This window comes from Bufo gargarizans, chromosome 8 (assembly GCF_014858855.1).
Source record: "Bufo gargarizans isolate SCDJY-AF-19 chromosome 8, ASM1485885v1, whole genome shotgun sequence".
In the NCBI taxonomy this organism is placed as follows: Eukaryota; Metazoa; Chordata; class Amphibia; order Anura; family Bufonidae; genus Bufo; species Bufo gargarizans.
Window position 1 is genome coordinate 150,884,544 of NC_058087.1, and position 23,023 is coordinate 150,907,566.

Sequence of the window (23,023 nt, forward strand, 5' to 3'; positions counted from 1 at the left end):
CCAGCCATGTCTCAGTTATTCCCACTATGTCATAGTCCTCCTCACACATCACTAATTCCAGTTCCCCAGTTTTATTAGTCAGGCTTCTGGCATTAGTATACATACAATTAAGAGGTTTATGTATATGTTTTACCCTACACGTTTCCTTCTGGACTGTTCTAGTCCCTCCATCCATTCCTCCCCCAGTCCCATTACCTCGCCCCTGGTCTCTATCTGCACTATCTTCCCATCCTATAACGTAATTATCCTCCCTCCCAGTCCCTAGTTTACCCCCCTCCAACCTTCTAGCCATCTTCTCTCCCAAAACAGCTGCCCCTTCCCCATTGAGGTGCAGCCCGTCCCTACGATAGAGCCTGTAGCCAACAGAGAAGTCGGCCTAGTTCTCCAGGAACCCAAACCCCTCCTTCCCTGGCACTCTTCCCTCTACCCTGCTTTCTAACTGTTACCCAGCTAGCTATCTCACTTTCCTGATTCTCCTCACTACCACCCTCCCCCACATCTACCCCATAGAGTGCTTGATCAGCTTCTCAGTGTTCAAACTCGCCCGGTTAGATACTCGATGTGCGATTCCAAACGGGCAATTTGCTCACATTTTGAACAAAGATATGCAGCCTCAAACGGCTGTTCCAGGACTGCATACATTAGACAAGATGTGCACTGGAATGAGCTGTCAATAATGGAACACATACTAAATGGGGATTACACAAGAAAAGAGAAATACACAATTTAGTGCAGTGATAAGAATTTAATTTACTGTAGTTTTCTCCTAAAGTCCCTGAATCACAAGTCACACACTTAACCCCTTCTACCCCAGGCAGGGGCGTACATAGAAATCATTGGGCCCCATAGCAAGAATTTAAATTGGACCCCCATGCCCGTTCCTAGTCCCTCCTACTATGAGCCCTGGCTCCTCTCACTACCCTCCCTAACTTCTCCCCTGCCCCACCTCATGCAGAAGTATTTTGTTCTACAAAATGGCAGTACTCATGCCGGAAACCAACAGACCCATTAGGGTACTTTCACACTTGCGGCAGGACGGATCCGGCAGGCTGTTCACCATGTCGGATCCATCCTGCGGCTATTTTGCTGTGCCGCCGGACCGCCGCTCCGTCCCCATTGACTTCATGGTGCACGGCGAAAGTCACCGGACTAAAAAGTCAGACATGCAGTACCTTTTAGTCCGGCGGCTTCCGCCGTGCACCGCCATGCTGCGCCAGAGCTCCGCTCCTGTTATAGTCAATGGGGACGGAGCGGCGGTCCGGCGGCACGGCGAAATTGCCGCAGGACGGATCCGACATGGTGAACAGCCTGTCGGATCCGTCCTGCCGCAAGTGTGAAAGTAGCCTTATAGAGAATGGGATCTGATAGGTCCCGGCGGTGTTCAGCATATATTGACAAGAATCTGGGGCGTTACATGATGTAATAGCACCCAACTTTCCTGCCGTCCAGCAATGCACATGCGCATAGACATGAGAAAAGTTTGAGGAAGCGAGTGTCCCCCTTCCCATATCCTCTGTGTCATGCAGGACAGCTGGGAGACATTCGTGAAAGTATAGAAGCAGCACCTTATGGTCTCAAGATAATGCGTTGATCAATGCAGCAGCCTAGCCGTAGGCCCTTGATCCATCAGGCCTTGGAATACACATGTAGAAAGGAAGATGGCTCCGGCAGCATGTAGCAGTATCAGAATTTCTTTATTTGTACCTCCAGACACAAATGGCAACGTTTCGACTGTTCACCAGTCTTTATCAAGCCTAATGACATCAGTGTTGGTAGGCATATAAATACCCCCCCCCACATAAAAAAACACGCCCCACATTGCATCAACATAGCCAATTACTATAATGGAAAGAATCTGTGCAAGTTGTTACTTACTGAAGCCGGCATGGCCTCCATCTCCATCATGTGTGCCACGGCGTGTTATCACCTCCAATGCGCAGTCGCGGGTCACCGGCTTCACATACCGGAAGTGTCATCAGTCACCATGACTACGGCCGGCACTGACGTCTCCAGCCAATGAGTAGCTAGACGCAAACACTGTCGTCATCGCTTGCGCGACTCTCACATGACCTCCCATATGGTGCACACAGCCGTGCGTCAATCTCATAGGTCACATGGATAGCGCAGCCAATGGAGACACAGAGCAAACACCGGAGCAACCATGCATGATCGCTATGTATAATACATTTTCCAAAATATCACCCATCAGATGTAATGAAAGGCATTTTGTCATACAAACATAGCAATCTCTATGTTAGGGATGTGTTTATACATAAACATAAAAATTATTATAAAAAAAATAATGATGATGTCCATATACTGAAGAGGATCATACAGCGACCCGTATCAGTCGATGGATGTGACATTAAACTCCAAGTTTAACCCATAAGGTTGAAGGGATCTAAGGGTGTGGATCCACTTGAGTTCCTTTTTCCTAAGAATCGCCTTCCTGTCACCACCCCTTCTCAGATACCCAACGCTGTCAATTACTCGAAATCTTAGTTGATTAATGGCATGTTTACAATCGATAAAATGTTTAGCAACCGTTTTGTCAATGGCTCCTGTTCTAATGGTGCTTTTATGCTTATTGATTCTTTCCCTCAGTTCCATTGTGGTTTCACCCACATATATTAGGCTACATGGACACTGTATCATGTAAACCACATCTGTGGATTTGCATGTGAAGTGTCCCTTAATCTTAAACCGTTTACCACTATAAGGATGCGTAAAACCATCGCCTCTCATGATGCAACTACAGTTGCAGCAGGAGAGGCAAGGGAAATTACCATTCTTAAGTCATGTGAGAGTCGCGCAGGCGATGACGACAGTGTTTGCGTCTAGCTACTCATTGGCTGGAGACGTCAGTGCCGGCCGTAGTCATGGTGACTGATGACACTTCCGGTATGTGAAGCCGGTGACCCGCGACTGCGCATTGGAGGTGATAACACGCCGTGGCACACATGATGGAGATGGAGGCCATGCCGGCTTCAGTAAGTAACAACTTGCACAGATTCTTTCCATTATAGTAATTGGCTATGTTGATGCAATGTGGGGCGTGTTTTTTTATGTGGGGGGGTATTTATATGCCTACCAACACTGATGTCATTAGGCTTGATAAAGACTGGTGAACAGTGGAAACGTTGCCATTTGTGTCTGGAGGTACAAATAAAGAAATTCTGATACTGCTACATGCTGCCGGAGCCATCTTCCTTTCTAGCTGGGAGACATTGTCATTACTCGCTATCCTGCATGACACATGTGCAGAGACAGGAGTCTCTGGGAAAGCTGGGTAAACCCCCCCCCCCCCCCCCCTGCCTTTCCATGTTCTTATTATCCGCATTTAGGCCTTGCAGGAAATCTGAGTGACATTACATGATGTAACAGCACCCAGCTTTTCTGCTGTCCTGCATGGCACATGTGGAGAGACATGAGAATAGTCTGAGAAAGCTGAGTAACACAGCTCCCACCTCCCCTCATATCTTTTCCTGCCTCTGTGCCATGCAGGACATCAGGAAAGCTGAGTCACATTACATAATAGCACTCAGCTTTCCTCCTGTTCTGAATGGCATATGTGCAGAGGACTAGCCTGGGAAAGCTGAGTGACCCACCCCCACCCCCACACACACACACCTCTGCACTGTCCTCACCTACAAGCGGTCACTTACTTCATTACTGGTGGGGTAGTGGCAATCCAGAGGAAATAGGAATCAGGCATAATGGAGCGAACAGGCGGGAGGCGGAGCTAGCCGACGGGAGGCGTAGCTAGGGGGCGGGGCTAGCAGACGGGAGACAGTTAGGAAGATAGATGGGGGCGGGGACTCTTCTCCACTGCGGGCCCCCCTTCCTCACGGGCCCCATAGCAGCTGCGTGGTCTGCCTATATGGTAGGTACGCCACTGACCTCAGGCCAGTTTTTGCTCTTCTGCCCAGGCCATTTTTTGCAAATCTGACATGTGTCACTTTATGTGGCAATAGCTTTAGAACACTTTTACTTATCCAAGCCATTCTGAGATTGGTTTCTCGTGACACATTGTACTTCGTGATAGTCATAAATTTGAGTCAATATATTTCACCTTTAGTTGTGAAAAAAAATCCCAAATTTACCAAAAATTTAAAAATATTCTCAAATTTTCAAATTTCAATTTCTTTACTTTTATACTAGATAGTGATAACTCATATAATAGTTATTACTTTACATTCCCCATATGTCTACTTCATGTTTGGATCATTTTGAAAATGACATTAAATTTTTTGGGGACGTTAGAAGGCTTAGAAATTTGGAAGCAATTTCCAAAACCCACTTTATAAGGACCAGTTCAGGTGTGAAGTCACTTTGTGAGACTTACATAATAGAAACCACCCAAAAATGACCCCATTTTAGAAACTACGCCCCTCAAGGTATTCAAAACTGATTTTACAAACTTTGTTAACCCTTTAGGTGTTCCACAAGAATCAATGGAAAATGGAGATGAAATTTCAGAATTTCACTTTTTTGGCAGATTTTACATTCTAATCCATTTTTTCCAGTCGCAAAGCAAGGATTAACAACCAAACAAAACTCAATATTTATTACCCTGATTCTGCGGTTTACAGAAACACCCCACATGTTGTCGTAAACTGCTGTATGGCCACACTACAGGGCGCAGTAGGAAAGGAACGCCATATGGTTTTTGGAAGGCAGATTTAGCTGAACTGGTTTTTAGATGCCATGTCCCATTTGAAGCCCCCCTGATGCACCCTTACAGTAGAAACTCAAAAAAGTGACCACATTTTGGAAACTACGGGATAAGGTGCAAATTTTAATGGTACTATTTTGGGGTACATATAATTTTTTATTGCTCTATATTACGTTTTTTGTGAGGCATGGTAACCAAAAAATTGATGTTTTGTCACTTTTTCTATTTTTTTTTTTAACAACATTCATCTAACAGGTTAGATCATGCGCTATTTTTATAGAGCAGGTTGTTACGGACGCAATGATAACAAATATGTCTACTTTCTATGATGTTTGTTTCAGTTTTACATAATAAAGCATTTTTGAAAACAAAAATTAGGTTTTTGTATCTCCATTTTCTGAATGCCCTATTTTTTTTATTTTTCTGCCGATCGTCTTGTGCAGGGGGTTGTTTTTGAAGGAAGAGGTGACGTTTTTATTGGTACCATTTTTGGGTGCATATGATTTTTTGATCATTCATTATTACACTTTATGGGGCAAGGTGACCAAAAAATTGGTTGTTTTGGCGCAGTTTTTATTTATTTATTTATTGTTATAGCGTGTACCTGAGGGATTAGGTCATGTGACTTTTTTATAGAACAGATCGCTAAGGATGTGGCAATACATAATATGTATACTTTTTCTTATTTATTTAAGTTTTACACAATAATAGCATTTTTGAAACCAAAATAATGTTATTTTAGTGTAGCCATAGTCTGAGAGCTATAGTTTTTTTATTTTTTGACCAATTGTCTTAGCTAAGATCGAATTTTTTGTGGGATGAGGGGACGGATTGATTGGTACTATTTTGGGGGGGTATATGCCTTTTTGATCACTTAGTGTTGCAATTTTTTGTGATGTAAGGTGACAAAAATGGCTTTTTTTATACAATTTTTTTTTTTTTTTTACTGTGTTCACCTGAGGGGTTAGGTTATGTAATATTTTTATAGAGCTGGTTGTTACGGACGTGGCGATATCTAACATGTGTACTTTTTTTTATTTATTTCACTTTAGCACAATAATAGCAGTTTTGAAGAAAAAAAAATGATGTTTTAGTGTCTCCATTGTCTGAGAGTGAGAGCTATTTTATTTTTTGACTGATTGTGTTAGGTAGGGGCTCATTTTTTGCGGGATGAGGTTTTATTGATACCATTTTGTGGGACATACGCCTTTTTGATCACTTGGTGTTGCACTTTTGTGATGTAAGGCGACAAAAATGGCTTTTTTTACACCGCTTTTATTATATTTTTTTAATGGTGTTTATCATACAGGGTGGATCATGAGATATTTATAGACGCGGCGATACCTAATATCTGTGGTTTTGTTTTTCAGTTTTTTTATTATAAAATAAGGGGAAAGGGGCGTTTTATTATTTTTTATTTTTTTACTTTATTAATTTTATTAAAAACACTTTTTTTTCTTTACTTTATTTCTGATGTTCACTTTTGGGGGTCTGATCCCCTCTGCAATGCATTACAATACATCTGTATTGTAATGCATTGACTGTTCGTGTACTACAGTGAGTCACACACTAACAGGTTGCCTAGGAGACCTAGCCTGAGGCTGGATTTCCTCACCACCTGTAGAAGGCAGGTCCCGATGCTGTGCAATGCATTGGGCAGCCTCTGCACGGCATCGGGATGCCTTCTGGCACATCGAGTCCCCGCCACAGTAGAGCAGGGACTCGATGCGCTCCCTCATCCGACACAAACCCCTTCTATGTCGCGGTCAGCGCGGATCGCGGCATAGAAGGGGTTAATCCACCGGCATCGGCTGGTGGATACAGCAGGGGCTCGGCTACCAGGGACTGCCGGGCCCCTGCAGTGATTGCACGCTCACCACTCTGGTGCCCGCCCGATCACCATGACGCACTATTACGTCAAATTGCGGGAACCCAGTGGCTTCCATGACATAATAGTATGTCATGTGTCGGGAAGAGGTTAATACAAACACACACTGGAAATCAAACTCGCGAACGCTCACAAACTTGCATTGTTTGGCTGCTTGTATAAGTGCAGCTCTCAAACCAGTCTGCTTTTTTTCCTCCTGGTTCAAAGGACTGAGCTGTCCTCAAGACTGGTTACTTAACTTCTCCTAATTAGATAGCCACACCCTAATTACTCATCTGTGCAACACCCTGGAGAAGGAAGCGAAAGGGGAAAAAAACAATACAATGTACAGCGCTGTGCTTGGAAAGCTGCGAGAAGGCAGCAGCGCTCACATTTGCACCTAGGCCACGTGACACATAAACGTGTCATCACTGGCCTAGGAGAAGCAACTTCTCAAACAACTGATTGGCGGGGTTTCTGGATGTCGGACCCTCACTGATCAGATACTGATGACCTATCCAGATACCCGTTTATTTCATCCTTGAAGGGATATTCTGCATGGTTTCTTCAATACAGATGCTGTCATTGGGGTACTTTGTGCAACGGGCGCCTCCCCCAGGGCCCTTTAAGAGGGAGAAAAGAGTATTTGTTTTCGTGACGCCAGTTGCAGTGAAGCAACAGGGCCCTTTTTTAGTGATGTAGTGGATAGTACCCAGCTGTAGGAATGCCAGAGTGGTGTAGAGTAGCCTACAATGTCCCTTAATGTTGGTGCACATGTCACTGTGCTCCTACCTGGATACGCTGGACCCTAGGCATCTGCGGGAACGCAAATAGGCTGGAGTTTTAGTCTATGGTGTACAAATACGAACCACTGCTGCTGGATTGCAGGGTATTCGTAACCATGGAAACAATCAGTGTATAATGTGATAGAAAAGTGAATCAAGCCAGCAAAGTGGCTTGTATTAACTTTCTCTACATGATAAATGTAATTTGCTGAAGTGACACAATCGCTTTAACCGTTTCCATGAAGAATAGGAAAAGAACAGCAATTCAACAATTTTACATTTTTTGGGGGTATTTAAAATTTTGCAGCATTTACCTTGTCGCATAACTAACACATTGGGGGAGATTTATTAAACTGGTGTAAAGCCCATAGCAACCAATCCCATTTCACCTTTCATTTTCCAAAGGAGCTACGAAAGGTGGAATCTGATTGGTTCCTATGGGTAACTAAGTCAGTTTTATTTTACACCAGTTTGATAAATCTCCCCCATTGTCTTTATTCTATGGGTTAGTACCACGACAGCGATACCAAATATATGTGGATTTGTACTGTGTTTTTTTACTTTTCACAACAAGTATATATTGTGGGGATTCGCTCTGATAGGCAGGTTAGCGGACGCAGTATAGAGGCAACAACAAAGTCTTTAAATTAAACAGTTCCGTTTTTATTCACACATTAAGTAAATGACAAAACAAAAAGTCAGTTTCAAGTAAAACATCACCTTATGATTTTGGTGTTTGATCACACCATGCGGTAAAGAAGAAGTCCTTGGACAAAGCAGAATCCACCTGCTTTCACACCAACAAGGTAGAAGGCCTAAATCCAGGCCCAAACGCCCAGGTCCTACCACAGAGACGGACAGAGCTCCACTGTCAGAGAGGAGTAATCCACTCACAGCTGACACTGCTGGCTGGGTTTTTATAGGTCAGCTATACAGCCATACTAAAATAGCCAAGTGTCAATCACTATTAGCTGCCGCTGACACCTCGGTGACACATACCTTCCATCAACGATGGACCCTTGTACCTTCCTACATACCTCCCCACTTTCTTCAACCCTGAGGGGGTGAACACTTGCCAGCCAGTGGCAACAGCCACATCGTGGGTCCATTTGCTACCTCCCTGGATAGAGACACCAGCGGGGTAGGATAGTCCTTTAAATCTCCATGTATGCACACAACCCCTATTTTTCGATCAGTATACTCGTCGGGCCGCACTAGGGTAGCTCTTACCAGGGACACCAGACTCCCTGAGTCCAACAAAGCCACTGCCAGGGTGTTTCCAACTTCTACCTGGCACTGGTGGTTATTGTCTATAGTCTCTGGGATACCTGATGCACACAGCTTCCTGGCGTACAACGAGTTGCGGTATACATAGCTTGTCTCCATGGGTTCACCCTGATGGGGACAGTCGGCACTTACGTGGCCAGGCTCCTGACACCTCCAGCATACTATCGGAGCCGTCAGCATACACCCCGGGCGGGCTTGGTTGACACAAGTCTCTCAGTCTGGGATGGAGATTGCTGGGGTTTGGCTGCCCCCCTCTCAACAAAACCCCCTTTCAAATTCCTCGTACCTTCATAGCATTCCACCAGGTCCACCATCTCAAGGGCATTACCAGGAGACACCCGGCCAATCCAGTGCTGCAGGGGGTATGGCAAAGCCCTCCAGAACAAATCAACCAACAGACGGTCCAACATAGCAGTGGGACTCAACACGTCAGCTTGCAGCCATTTTTGCAACAGGTGTAATCGGGTATAATACTGGGTCCTTGTGTGCTCAGCCGGGTTAAACTCCCACTGATGCACCCGCTGGGCCCGGGCTAATACATTTACCCCCAATCTCGCCAGTATCTCACACTTTACTGTCGGGTAATCAGCCGCTTGATCATCAGGTAAGTCAAAATACACCTGCTGGGTCCAGACGCCAGGAATGGAGCAACGACCTCAGCCCATTGCTCCTGAGGTAGCTTCTCTCTCACGCCCATCTTCTCAAAGATTGCCAGATAGGTCTCGACATCGTCTGCGGGGTCATCTTGGGGATCGCCGCACTGACCGCTTTCCGGGCATCGTGGATGCTCTGGAATGCTCCTGCTGCTTGTAAAGCCATTACATGTTGTAACAGCAGCGTGTTTGTTTACTGCTGTTGCAGGTTAGCCTCCACGAGGACCTTCACGACAGCATCCATTTTGTCGAGGGACACGGGTTGTAATCTTGCTGGTTTGATGTAAGACATACAACCGTGCGCGGAAAAACAAAAATATTTTGGCCTTCACGCCAGCCTCACTGCATTGCCCCCATCTCCACCAATTGTGGGTATTTGCTCTGGTAGACAGGTTAGCAGACGCAGTATAGAGGCAACAACAAAGACTTTGAATTAAAGGGAGTGTCACCTCCATATGGCCATATACAGTGCTTACCTTCGGTCCGGCCAAGATCCCGTGCACTGCCTCACCGGGCTGGAGCATGCGCACTGCAATGCCCACTGTGGGCACGGCATCGCTTTAACTACTGCACATGCGCCGGCAAACGCCACATTGCCACTGGTTTCGCGCCGTTTGCCAGCGCATACGCAGTAGTTAAAGCAATGCCGTGCCAACATTAGGCATCGCAGTATGCATGCCCCGGCCTGGCGAGTCAGTGATCTCGGCCGGACCGAAGGATGACGCAAGGGAATAGGAGGGTGGGCATAGGCAGAGGCTGGGGCAGGGAAACATCGAGAAAAGGCAGAGCAGCCTGGGCTCCAATATAGTGAATGCCGCCCCAGGGCACTTGCATTTCTACATTGGCTGTCTGTTCCGTTCCGCAAATTGCGGAAGGCACATGGGCGGCTTCCGTGTTTTGCTGACTGGAAAAAACGGAACGGTTGTGTCCATGAGGCCTAAGGCGTCATGCACACGGCCGTTGTTTTGGTCCACGTCTGAGCCGCAGTTTTGGCTGGTCGGATGCGGACCCATTTACTTCAATAGGGCCGCAAAAGATGCGGAAAGCACTCCATGTGCTGTCCGCATCCGTTGCTCCGTTTCGTGGCCCCGCAAAAAAAAAATAACATGTCCTATTCTTGTCTGCACTTTGCGGACAAGAATAGGCAGTTATATTAAAGGCCACAAAACACACAACGGTCGTGTGCATGTAGCCTAAGTAAATGACAAAACAAAAAGTCAGTTTCAAGGAAAACAGTCACCTTATGATTTTGGTGTTTGATCACACCATGCAGTAAAGAAGAAGTCCTTGGACAAAGCAGAATCCACCTGCTTTCACACCAACAAGGTAGCAGGCCTTAATCCAGGCCCAACCGCCCAGGTCCTACCACAGAGACTGACAGAGCTCCACTGTCAGAGAGGAGTAATCCACTCACAGCTGACACTGCTGGCTGGGTTTTTATAGGCTAGTCCAGACCCGGCTTGGAAAGTGGGGAGTAGTCACCCACCCATCACTTTGGCTACTCCTAGTAAGAGCCGTCCCAGATCAGCTATACAGCCATACTAAAATAGCCAAGTGTCAATCAGCATTATCTGCCGCTGACACCTAAAAATACAGACTCTTACTTCACCGAGGCCAGGAACCTCGGTGACACATACCTTCCAACTACGGACCCTTGCACCTTCCTACAATATATATATATATATATATATATATATATATATATATATAGTATAAACAACTGCAGCTGACCGTGGTCCTTGAAAATCCATGTATGTGTGAATGCGGCATAACTCCAAGTCAATAACACTTCTGTGCAGGGGCTTACATAGAAATCATGGGGCCCCATAGCAAAACTTAGAATTGCCCCCCCCCCCAAAAAAATAGTACAATTATTAAAGTTGATTGTTGTTGCAGCGTGTTGCAGTGATATTGATGAATAAAATTGGAATAAACGCTCATGCACACGATCGTATGTATTTTGCGGTCTGCAAAATGTGAATCCGCAAAAAATACGGAGGATGTCCGTGTAACATTCGTGTTTTTTTGGGGGGAACCATTGTAACAATGCCTATTCTTGTCCACAAAACAGTGCGGGACTATGGAACAGACATTAGACATACGGATGCAGAGAGCACACGGCGTGCAGTCTGCATTTTTTGCAGACCCATTGAAATGAATGGGTCAGCATTCTATCCGCAAAAAAAAGGAATGGACACAGAAATAAAATACATTTGTGTGCTTGAGCCCTAATTGAGAAAAAATTATTTAGTGGATATTTTAGCTTTTTTTTAACCATTTTTTTAAATTGTATGTGTATTATATATTATGTTTGCAACTTTCAAACAGAGCATCGTAAGTGTTAAAATGGTGTAATTGGCTCTAGCTCCAGTCCTGACAGTTAAGTAGTTAGAGGAGGAGAAGCAAGTTCATGGAGGAGAGAAACAGGCATCGTCAACCATGTAGCAAATATAATATCCAGTACCAGAGTGCTAGAGTTGGAACTTAAAGTAAATCTTTAGTTTGCCTGTAGAGTATCGGCATTAGAAGAATCCCTCCATTGACAACTGCCACTACCTGATAATAGGATTACAACTGAACTTATTATTACTGATGCTACACAAAAAGCTTTCCATTGATGAACTGTGCAAACTGTCCAGAGACTATTGATTTGCAGTAAATGTTCAACTGGTTTACAACAAAGGACTCCTTATTCTTACTACTGCTACTTTCAATATTTGCACCTTACGGTGCTGGCGTCACGAACCAGGGGACCATCCGCAAAAGCACCTTACACCAATTACCATCAAGGGCACCTCAACCAACATCTGGCTGATGTTCCCTGCAACCGAGAGTGCCGCGGAGGATGTGGTGCTGTCTTCCCATCCACTGTACGCCGGCCCAGGGAGGCATCTGCTAACCATGAGTACATGAGCTATTGCACCCATCGGCCCACCGTGAGCCTCACGTGTTTCCTCTGTGGTTTGGTATGCTACATCAGTACTAGGGGTGAACGACTGTCATATGCAATGGCTCCCTAGATCATCACACCTGCAGTTAGGACAGTGTGTTTCTCCACAGCTAATGCAGGTTAGAAGTGCTCACCACAAAGCCTCCATAATTGACCCCTGAATATGGTGGGATCCAAACACATGATATGATTCCAGTCCATAGCAGTCCAGGTTTCTTGTTAACACTACTGCAGATCAAAGTGATGGTAGCTGACTGTTAATGGCAGCCATGGCACCAAATTTCCTTCTGCTAAGTGCTTCAAAATGGGCCGGGCAGAGACAGCAGGGTGTAATGATGGTGCCACCTGTGTATGGAGGGTAGGCAACAAATCTGTGGGAGCTGCTCATGCTTGTCGGTGGATCAAAAGATCCAGGTGATCTATCTGGGCTGTCCATAGTCTGTTCACTTTGTGTGCGGGACCTCACATAACCACTACTCCCAACATCTCCTAATGGCTATGTCATAATGGCCTGGGTGATGGGCAGTTAGTAGTAATGACCATCCTATATCTCTCAGTCCAATGATGCAACCCCTCTCAAAGTCTGTCAACTGGGCAAAATGTCTTCGAGTGCGAGGCATGTCTTGCAGTCAAAGATCTCTCACCAAGAGGTACACTACCCAAAAGTAGTCCCTGAGAGCCTATTTAAAGGGCAGTGGGGAAGGAACTTTTACACCCTCTTATGGCAAGACTCAGTGTCCAATCAGACCACAGCAGTAGCCATTTACAGATCAACCTGAGACATAACTGCATGCCTAATATTGCAGCAATCCATCATTTCTCTCTGGGTGCTTTATTTTTTTGTCTATGAGTGTACATCCATGAATGAGTATTCTGTAGAGACCAATATATGTATGGATCCCAAACAAGTTCCAAAACAGAGTCAATATTATCAGGTGCTGGAATAAGTCTTCATGGTGTCTCGGATGGATGGAGAGGAAAAGGGAAAGTGAACAATTAGGCCACCTGCACAGGATTATGCGAGTTTTTTCTAGCAGATTCCAATGTGGAAAAACTGAAGAGTATTAAGCTACTTTCACACAAGCGAGTTTTCCACACGGGCGCGATGCGTGAAGTGAACGCATAGACCCTGCACTGAATCCTGACCCAGTTTTTTTTCACATATCAGTTCTGCGTTGCGTGAAAATCGCAGCATGTTCTATATTCTGCGTTTTTCACGCAGCCCTGGCCCCATAGAAGTGAATGAGGCTTCAGTAAAAAAACGCATCGCATCCGGATGTAATCTATATGCAGTCCAGATGTGTTTTTCACTGATGGTTGCCAGGAGATGTCAAATCAATCAAAACTGATTGCACCCGCGTGGAAAAACTGAAGCACTGAACGCAATTGCAGACAAATCCAACTGAACTTGCTTGCGAAATGGTGCGAGTTTCACTAAACGCATCCTGAACGCATCCTGAGCCAATCCTGTATCATTCCACGTTCAGGATTTATGTGCTGAGAATTCACACTGAAATCCACAGGTTGCAGGGAAATTGTGCGGACAATCCACATCAATTGGTGCGGATTTGCAGGCAGATTTGGCGCGGATTTTCCTCTCCCCCATTGAAGTAAATAGAGAACATCTGGTCAGGAAAAATAAATAAATTGACATGCTGCGGATTTTCAAATCCGCACCGTAGGTCAAAATATGCGCGGAAAAAAAATCCACATCGTGTACATGAGAATTTCAAATTCTCATAGAATACAATGTACATGACCTACGGTTCAGATTTTCCGCACGCAAATTTGCGTGGAAAATCCGCAAGCAATCCTGATCGTATGCATTTAGCATTACAGTACCAGCAAAGTGTATCAATATACATGAATTACGGATTTCTTCCGTTTGGAAAATTACCTGCTGTGCGATTTCTAACATCAACAGCATGTTAATTATGTTTGCGGTTTTAGCTGCGGATTTCATCCTTTTCTAATGAAGGGGGAGATCTGCTGCAAAACCGCATCAAATCCGTACCAAAAACCGCTGTTAGACATTGCAAATTTTGGTGCGGATACAGTATGTTGTAGAAACACCTAAATCGTCACGAATTTCCATGCAGATTTATGTGCGTTTCTGTAACATACCCAAATTCGCAATTTCATATCTTACTTGGGTTCACCCACACCCTTGTGCCACACTTGTGAGTCAACGGATTTAACCTGACCAGCCCCATACTAGTACGGCGCCGGCCAGGTCTTTTTAATACAGCAGACACCCACGGCTCATGTCCGCGACCAACGATAATGCCGGTCGCGGACATTTAACACTTCAGATGCCGTAGTCAATCCTGACCACGGCAGATGAGCGTGCAAAATACCGGAACGACAGGAGGCTGCTGCACAGCATTTCCTACGGAGCCCCTGTCTGTAGCAGGGCTCCATAGGAAACCGGTCACTTTCTCATAGACTCCAATGCTAATGCAAGAAAAACTATACACATGAGGTATCGCTAGATTCGTACTGTAGAATGAAGCTGGTCAGTTTTATCGCACATCGAATTTCGGAAATAAAATAAAAATCATAAAACCGTGGCAGAATTGCTTTTTATTTCCAATTTCATCCCATTTGGAATTTTTTTCCTGCTTCCCACTACATCATGTGCAATACTAAATGGTGGAGTTGGAAAGTACAACTTGTCCCACAAAAAACAAGCCCCAAGACAAGACGGCTATGTGAACGAAAAAAAATAAGTTATGGCTTTGGGAGGCAGGGAGTGCAAAACGAAAATGAAAAAAACCTCCGGGGTAGAATGGGTTAAAGAAGATGTCTGGCAGGATAACATTTATATTTTTTACCCAGCTCAGGACCGCCGAACGCAGGATTGCGTCCTGGCGGCGGCCCTGTTATTCCACCTGGACGCGCCGATGCGTCCTCTCGCGAGAGGCGAGATTTCCTGTGAACGCGCGCACACAGGAACGGGAGGTAAACGAGTGGATCTACAGCCTGCCAGCGGTGATCATTCACTGGCAGGCTGTAGAAGCGATTTTTTTTTTAACTCCAAAAAGATATATTAGACGCTGTTTTGATAACAACTGGAGGTCTCCCTTTTGGATCGACCACCAGAGGACACAGGCAGCTCTGTAAGTAGCACCAAGCACCACACTACACTACACCCCCCCCCTGTCACTTATTAACCCCTTATTAACCCCTGATCGCCCCATATAGACTCCCTGATCACCCCCCTGTAAGGCTCCATTCAGACGTCCGTATGTGTTTTGCGGATGCAAGCATCCACAAAACACAGACACCGCGGATCTGCAAAACACGGACACCGGCAATGTGCTTTCCGCATTTTGCGGATCCGCACATTGCCAGAACTATACAGAAAATGCAATTGCGGACAAGAATAGGACATGTTCTATAGCAGGGCTGGCCAACCTGCGGCTCTCCAGCTGTTGTAAAACTACAATTCCCACCATGCCCTGCTGTAGGCTGATAGTTGTAGGCTGTCTGGGCATGCTGGAAGTTGTAGTTTTGCAACAGCTGGAGAGCCGCAGGTTGGCCAGCCCTGTTCTATAGGCTCTACAAAAAACGCAGTGTTCGCCCGATCAGGCCTGATCTTGTGTGCGCACACTTGCGTTCAGTCCGCCCCACCGCAGTGACAGAATTTTTTTTTTTATGATCACTGCAAAAACACAGTAAAATTGCTGCGGCGCTATAAAAAGATCACTTTTGAGGGGCATGGCGAGTTCATAGAAGAATTATTTTAGTTAGCGGAAATAGTTTTTTTTTTTTCTTACAAAGTCTCATATTCCACTAACTTGTGACAAAAAATAAAATCTCACATGAACTCACCATACCCCTTACGGAATCCAAATGCGTAATTTTTTTTTGACATTTATATTCCAGACTTCTTCTCACGCTTTAGGGCCCCTAAAATGCCAGGGCAGTATAAATACCCCACATGTGACCCCATTTTGGAAAGAAGACACCCCAAGGTATTCCGTGAGGGTTATGGCAAGTTCATAGAAGATTTTATTTTGGCACAAGTTAGCGGAAAAAGATTTTTTTTGGTTTTTTCTCACAAAGTCTCCCTTTCCGCTAACTTGGGACAAAAAGTTCAATCTTTCATGGACTCAATATGCCCCTCATTGAATACCTTGGGGTGTCTTCTTTCCGAAATGGGGTCACTTGTGGGGTATTTATACTGCCCTGGCATTTTAGGGGCCCTAAAGCGTGAGAAGAAGTCTGGAATATAAATGTCAAAAAAAAATTACGCATTTGGATTCCGTAAGGGGTATGGTGAGTTCATGTGAGATTTTATTTTTTGTCACAAGTTAGTGGAATATGAGACTTTGTAAGAAAAAAAAAAAACATTTTCCGCTAACTTGTGACAAAAAATAAAAACTTCCATGAACTCACTATGCCCATCAGCGAATATCTTAGGGTGTCTACTTTCCGAAATAGGGTCATTTGTGGGGTGTTTCTACTGTCTGGGCATTGTAGAACCTCAGGAAACATGACAGGTGCTCAGAAAGTCAGAGCTGCTTCAAAAAGCGGAAATGCACATTTTTGTACCATAGTTTGTAAACGCTATAACTTTTGCGCAAACCAATAAATATACACTTATTGCATTTTTTTTTATCAAAGACATGTAGAACAATCAATTTAGAGAAAAATTTATATAGAAATGTAGTTTTATTTGAAAAATTTTACAGCAGAAAGTGAAGAATGTCATTTTTTTGCAAAAATGTTGGTCAATTTTGATTAATATCAAAAAAAGTAAAAATGTCAGCAGCAATGAAATACCACGAAATGAAAGCTCTATTAGTGAGAAGAAAAGGAGGTAAAATTCATTTGGGTGGTAAGTTGTATGACCGAGCAATAAACGGTGAAAGTAGTGTAGTGCCGAAGTGTAAAAAGTGGTCTGGTCATTAGGGGGGTTTAAGCTAGGGGAGCTGAGGTGGTTAATATAAGTTTCAGAATGGGTTAAAAAAAACGTGCCCCACACCCTCCAAATGCTGTCTCGTGTGCCCTGTGGCGGTATGCCTGCATTGATAAATGTCCATTTTTACTGAAATGTCTAGACAGCAAGATTGTGCATTATTTCTATCTATATTTCTATGTACGGACACAGACACTCTTCTTCTTCCTCTTCAGCATAAATCAGTATTTCCTCCACTTGCGCCAGGGCTGTGCCATGCTGGCACCCGCCAGGACTCCAGAGCTGTGCCATGCTGGCACCCAGCACTCCAGAGCTGGCGCTGTGCTAGCTGCTCTTCGGTCCTTCTTCCTGTAGGTGGCGCTGTGGGCACCGGCGGCTCCGGCTTTTCCAGTCTGACTGCCTGAAGAAAGGGCGCCTCAGCCGCCAGGTAATAGCGGGCGGGTGTTTCGGGTAACTGGGTATGCTTTATGCGGGTGTTTATTATCGGGGTGTAGCAGGGGGGCACGAGGGGGCTGTGATATGCAGCACGGTGTCCCCGCACCATATGGCGTCCTTATATATGAGTGGAGCAGCTGGAGGGAGGGAGGTCGCCGGCCAGGTGACACTGCGGAGTCTGGTGGTCCTGATGGTACAGGGGGCACACACTGCAGAGGGGCAGGAAGATGGTCGGCCCCAGCTGCTGTGTAACTTCAACTCTCATCATTCCGTCACAGCCCCAGGAAGTTGTAGTTCCTCCTGAGCTGGAGTAGCAGGGCTGTGTATACTGTGTGGACAGTGTCTACAAGTTGCTGTAGACTGGGGACATGTTTCTGATCCAATAAAGGTGATCGGATGTATACCTCCCCATATCCAGTATGTTTAAAGGGGCTGTCCATATTGTAAGGCAGGGGATTTATTGGACTAAGGGCTCATGCACACGACCGTTGTTGTTTTGCGGTCTGTTTTTCACTGATCCGTTTCTGAGGTTTTTTTCCCCCCTCTGATTTAAGTCCTCTTCCGTTCCGTTACTGCACAAAACCTATTCGTATGGTTTCCGTACTTGATCCGTTTTTGTGTGTGTATCGTTTGCAGAAACAGTAACTTATTAATCACCAAACACATGAGCAATATGGGCTGGGCATAGCATTTCTAGAGTATGGATCCGAAAAATACGGATGACATACGGATGTGTTCCGTGTGCGTTATGTATTTTTTGCGGACCCATTGACTTGAATGGGGCCTCGGACATTGATTTGCGGACAATAATAGGACATGCACTACTTTTTGTGGAACGGCCATGCGGACAAACAGAAAACGGAATGCACACGGAGTAACTTCTGTATTTTCTTCAGCCCCATTGAAGTGAATGGTTCTGCATACAGACAAAAAGAAAAACGGATCGGAAGCGGAAAGAAAATACGTTGGTGTGCATGAGCCCTAATACAGAGATGCAGTGATGTGCTCGTATACCGCACGTCACCACTGCAGCTAATCGCTGGCCTCAGCGGTATACTGGCGAGATCTCTGAGACCAGTGATTGGCTGCAGCGGTCATGTGTGGTATACGGATCACTGCTGCAGCCAGGGAGGACGGAATGATGGCGCTGGACAGTAACATTTATCTAACAGGCTCCCTAAGAGACCCAGTGGACTTTTACATTGCAGACCGTTAAACCGCTGGGTCTAAATGATTTCATTTCATACGTGTTTCATCTAACTACATGTTAGGGTAGCGAACAGGCGTTTCCCATCACATGTAGTTGTTGAGGTCTTTTTTCAGCTTTTTCCTTTTCCTATATCGTCTTCATGTAGCCATTATATGGGTTATCACATTATAGGTGTCCTCCTCCTATTATCTTTACATGATAAAGATGGTGCCCTGAAATAGTGGACACCTAAAAGATATGGATCTGGATCTTATTGTAGACGATAGACGCTGCGAACTGTATCTAGTTTCTTTCAGGTTCTGGTTGCTAAGGGTGACGCTGTGTTTGTCTACCTACTGCAGGTGCCACCATACGTCTACATCATTATTGGTGGCTTTCTTAGTTTATATTTACTTCTTTATATTGCCTTTATACAGTGGCGTATACAGGTGAAACTCAAAAAATCTGAATATCGTGCAAAGTTCATTTATTTCAGTAATGCAACTTAAAGGGGCTGAACCCGGACATCCTTCCATTTTCATCCCGGCAGCCCCCCTGACAGGAGCATCGGAGCAGTTTGCCCTGCGCTAGATCGCGCAGGGCAAAGACATTTTTTGGAGATCTGGTGACGTACCGGGCTCTCCATGGGGCTGCCAGGAACCCCAGTGACGTCACCGGCACTGATGGGCAGGATTTAGAGCTGCCCTAGCCATTAAAAGGCTAAAGCCCGCCCATCAAAGCCGGGCAGTTTGTTATTGAAAACAAAAGAGCCCTTGCGATCTAGCGCAGGGCAAGGGAGCGCATCGGAGCATGAGATGCTCCGATGCTAGCCTCAGGGTGCTGCCTGGGTGAAAATAAGGGTATGTCCGGGTTCAGCTCTGAACCCGGACAACCCCTTTAAAAGGTGAAACTAACATACAGTCCTGATCAAAAGTTTAAGACCACTTGAAAAATGGCAAAAAATCATATTTAGCATGGCTGGATCTTAACAAGGTTCCAAGTAGAGCTTCAACATGCAACAAGAAGAAATGGGAGTGAGACAAAACATTTTTTGAGCATTCAATTTAATGAAAACAACGAATAAACTGAAACAGGCTGTTTTTCAGCTGATCGAAAGTTTAGGACCACACCTCCAAAAAATAAAAATAAACCCCCCAAAACAGAAATCCAACTTCCAAACATGAACTCAGTAAGTGAGTAGCTCCGCCGTTATTGTTTTTCACTTCAAAAATTTGTTTCGGCATGCTTGATGCAAGCGTTTCCATGAGGTGAGTGGGAACATTTCTCCAAGTGGTGAAGACGGTCGCACGAAGGCCATCTACTGTCTGGAACTGTTGTCCATTTTTGTAAACTTCCCTTGCCATCCATCCCCAAAGGTTCTCAATTGGATTTAGATCAGGGGAACACGCAGGATGGGCCAAAAGAGTGATGTTATTCTCCTGGAAGAAGTCCCTTGTCCTGCGGGCATTGTGTACTGTAGCGTTGTCCTGTTGAAAAACCCAGTCGTTACCACACAGACGAGGGCCCTCAGTCATGAGGAATGCTCTCTGCAACATCTGGACATAGCCAGCGGCCGTTTGACAGCCCCTGCACTTCCTGAAGCTCCATTGTTCCACTGAAGGAAAAAGCACCCCAGACCATTATGGCGCCCCCTCCACTGTGGCGCGTAGAAAACATCTCAGGTGGGATCTGCTTGTCATGCCAGTAACGTTGGAAACCATCAGGACCATCAAGGTTACATTTTTTCTCATCAGAGAATAAAACTTTCTTCCACCTTTGAATGTCCCATGTTTGGTGCTCTCTTGCAAAGTCCAAACGAGCAGTTCTGTGGCGTTCAAGGAGACAAGGTCTTTGAAGACGTTTTTTGTTTTTGAAGCCCTTCAGTCTCAGATGCCGTCTGATGGTTATGGGGCTGCAGTCAGCACCAGTAAGGGCCTTAATTTGGGTCGAGGATCGTCCAGTGTCTTGACGGACAGCCAATTGGATCCTCCGGCTCAGTGCTGATGAAATTTTTTGGGTCTTCCACTTGACTTTTTTGTTCCATAACCCTCAGGATCATTTAAGAAATTCCAAATGACTGTCTTACTGCGTCCCACCTCAGCAGCGATGGCGCGCTGTGAGAGACCCTGCTTATGCAGTTCAACAACCCGACCACGTTCAAAAAGGGAGAGTTTTTTTGCCTTTGCCATCACAACGTGTGACTACCTGACAGAAAATGACAATGAATCCACATCTTTGCACAGATTTGGCCTTTTAAAGGCATGTGGTCCTAAAATTTGGATCAGCTGAAAAACAGCCTGTTTCAGTTTAATCGTTATTTTCAATTAATATTGAATGCTCAAAAAATGTTTTGTCTCACTCCCATTTTCTTCTTGTTGCATGTTGAAGCTCTACTTGGAACCTTGTTAAGATCCAACAATGTAAAATATTATTTATTGCCATCTTTCAAGTGGTCTTAAACTTTTGATCAGGACTGTATGAGTGTTACTGGAGTGTTAAAATAAGTTACTATATTTCCAGTTGGAGACACTATTTTTATTAGTGTGGGGGGTTCGGCTGCACCATATACATGAAGTAGTGTGAGCCACTCTTCCATACGTTAGCCTCATGTGTGTATTTTTGGCGGGTAGCCACATTTTAGATTAAATTCAAATAAAAGTTATTTTAAGCGTCTTATTCAGGTAGTTGACCCTATTCTTGACATTGTACGCAAATGGTCCTTCTATTGTAGTAAGTTGTTTATAGGCTCCCTGCCTAAAAAATGGCGTTCTGATTGTAATGGACGCGATATGTGTTTTCATCCAGTTGACGTTCCACAGACACATTATGGATCTGTCAGGGTTGTGATGCCTAATGGAAACCTGGCACAACGCTCGTATGAGCAAAGCTGTAAGGCTGGGTTCAGACCTGAGCGTTCTGAAACGAGCGCTCTGTATGCGCGATTGTACGGGCGTTTACAATCGCGCATACAGAGACAGGCGTGCACACATTGTCGCGCGTTCCCGAATATCTATGTGCGGGAACGCGCGACAAACGCCCAAAAAAAAGCTCAAGCACTTGTTTGAGCGTCGGGCGTTTTACAGCGCGTAGGAACGCGCTGTAAAACGCTCAGGTGTGAACCCAGCCTAAAGGAATTGTCTGTCAGTTCTTAAAGCACACTTGTCTGCTGCGGCCAGTGATTGGCTGATCGGTCACTGGAACGATGGCTGTGACGTCATCACTTCCAGTCTGACAGGGACTGAACCAGCAGCGCTGGAACAGAGGGACCTTTAGCAGGTGATTTAATTTCTCTCTAGAGTCTCATGTCTGTGCCCCCTCTGTATATTACCCCTGGTCTGTGCCCCCTCTGTATATTACCCCTGGTCTGTGCCCCCTCTGTATATTACCCCTGGTCTGTGCCCCCTCTGTATATTACCTCTGGTCTGTGCCCCCTCTATATATATTACCTCTGGTCTGTGCCCCCTCTATATATTACCTCTGGTCTGTGCCCCCTCTATGTATATTACCTCTGGTCTGTGCCCCCTCTGTATATTACCTCTGGTCTCTGCCCCCTCAGTATATTACCTCTGGTCTGGGCCCCCTCTGTATATTACCTCTGGTCTGGGCCCCCTCTGTATATTACCTCTGGTCTGGGCCCCCTCTGTAGATTACCTCTGGTCTGTGCCCCCTCTGTAGATTACCTCTGGTCTGTGCCCCCTCTGTAGATTACCTCTGGTCTGTGCCCCCTCTGTAGATTACCTCTGGTCTGTGCCCCCTCTGTAGATTACCTCTGGTCTGGGCCCCCTCTGTAGATTACCTCTGGTCTGGGCCCCCTCTGTAGATTACCTCTGGTCTGGGCCCCCTCTGTAGATTACCTCTGGTCTGGGCCCCCTCTGTAGATTACCTCTGGTCTGGGCCCCCTCTGTAGATTACCTCTGGTCTGGGCCCCCTCTGTAGATTACCTCTGGTCTGGGCCCCCTCTGTAGATTACCTCTGGTCTGGGCCCCCTCTGTAGATTACCTCTGGTCTGGGCCCCCTCTGTAGATTACCTCTGGTCTGGGCCCCCTCTGTAGATTACCTCTGGTCTGGGCCCCCTCTGTAGATTACCTCTGGTCTGGGCCCCCTCTGTAGATTACCTCTGGTCTGGGCCCCCTCTGTAGATTACCTCTGGTCTGGGCCCCCTCTGTAGATTACCTCTGGTCTGGGCCCCCTCTGTAGATTACCTCTGGTCTGGGCCCCCTCTGTAGATTACCTCTGGTCTGGGCCCCCTCTGTAGATT

The 23,023-nt window shown here is 45.6% G+C and overlaps 1 protein-coding gene across 1 annotated transcript in view; it reads left to right on the forward strand.

The window, feature by feature from the left end:
- The first annotated feature begins 17,505 nt into the window (after positions 1-17,505).
- Positions 17,506-23,023, forward strand: part of ZC3H7A (zinc finger CCCH-type containing 7A) — a 115,140-nt gene continuing 109,622 nt past the window's right edge. The window contains exon 1 of the mRNA XM_044304174.1: positions 17,506-17,568. The gene's annotated coding sequence lies outside the window, so the exon portion shown is untranslated. The remainder of the gene's footprint in view (positions 17,569-23,023) is intronic.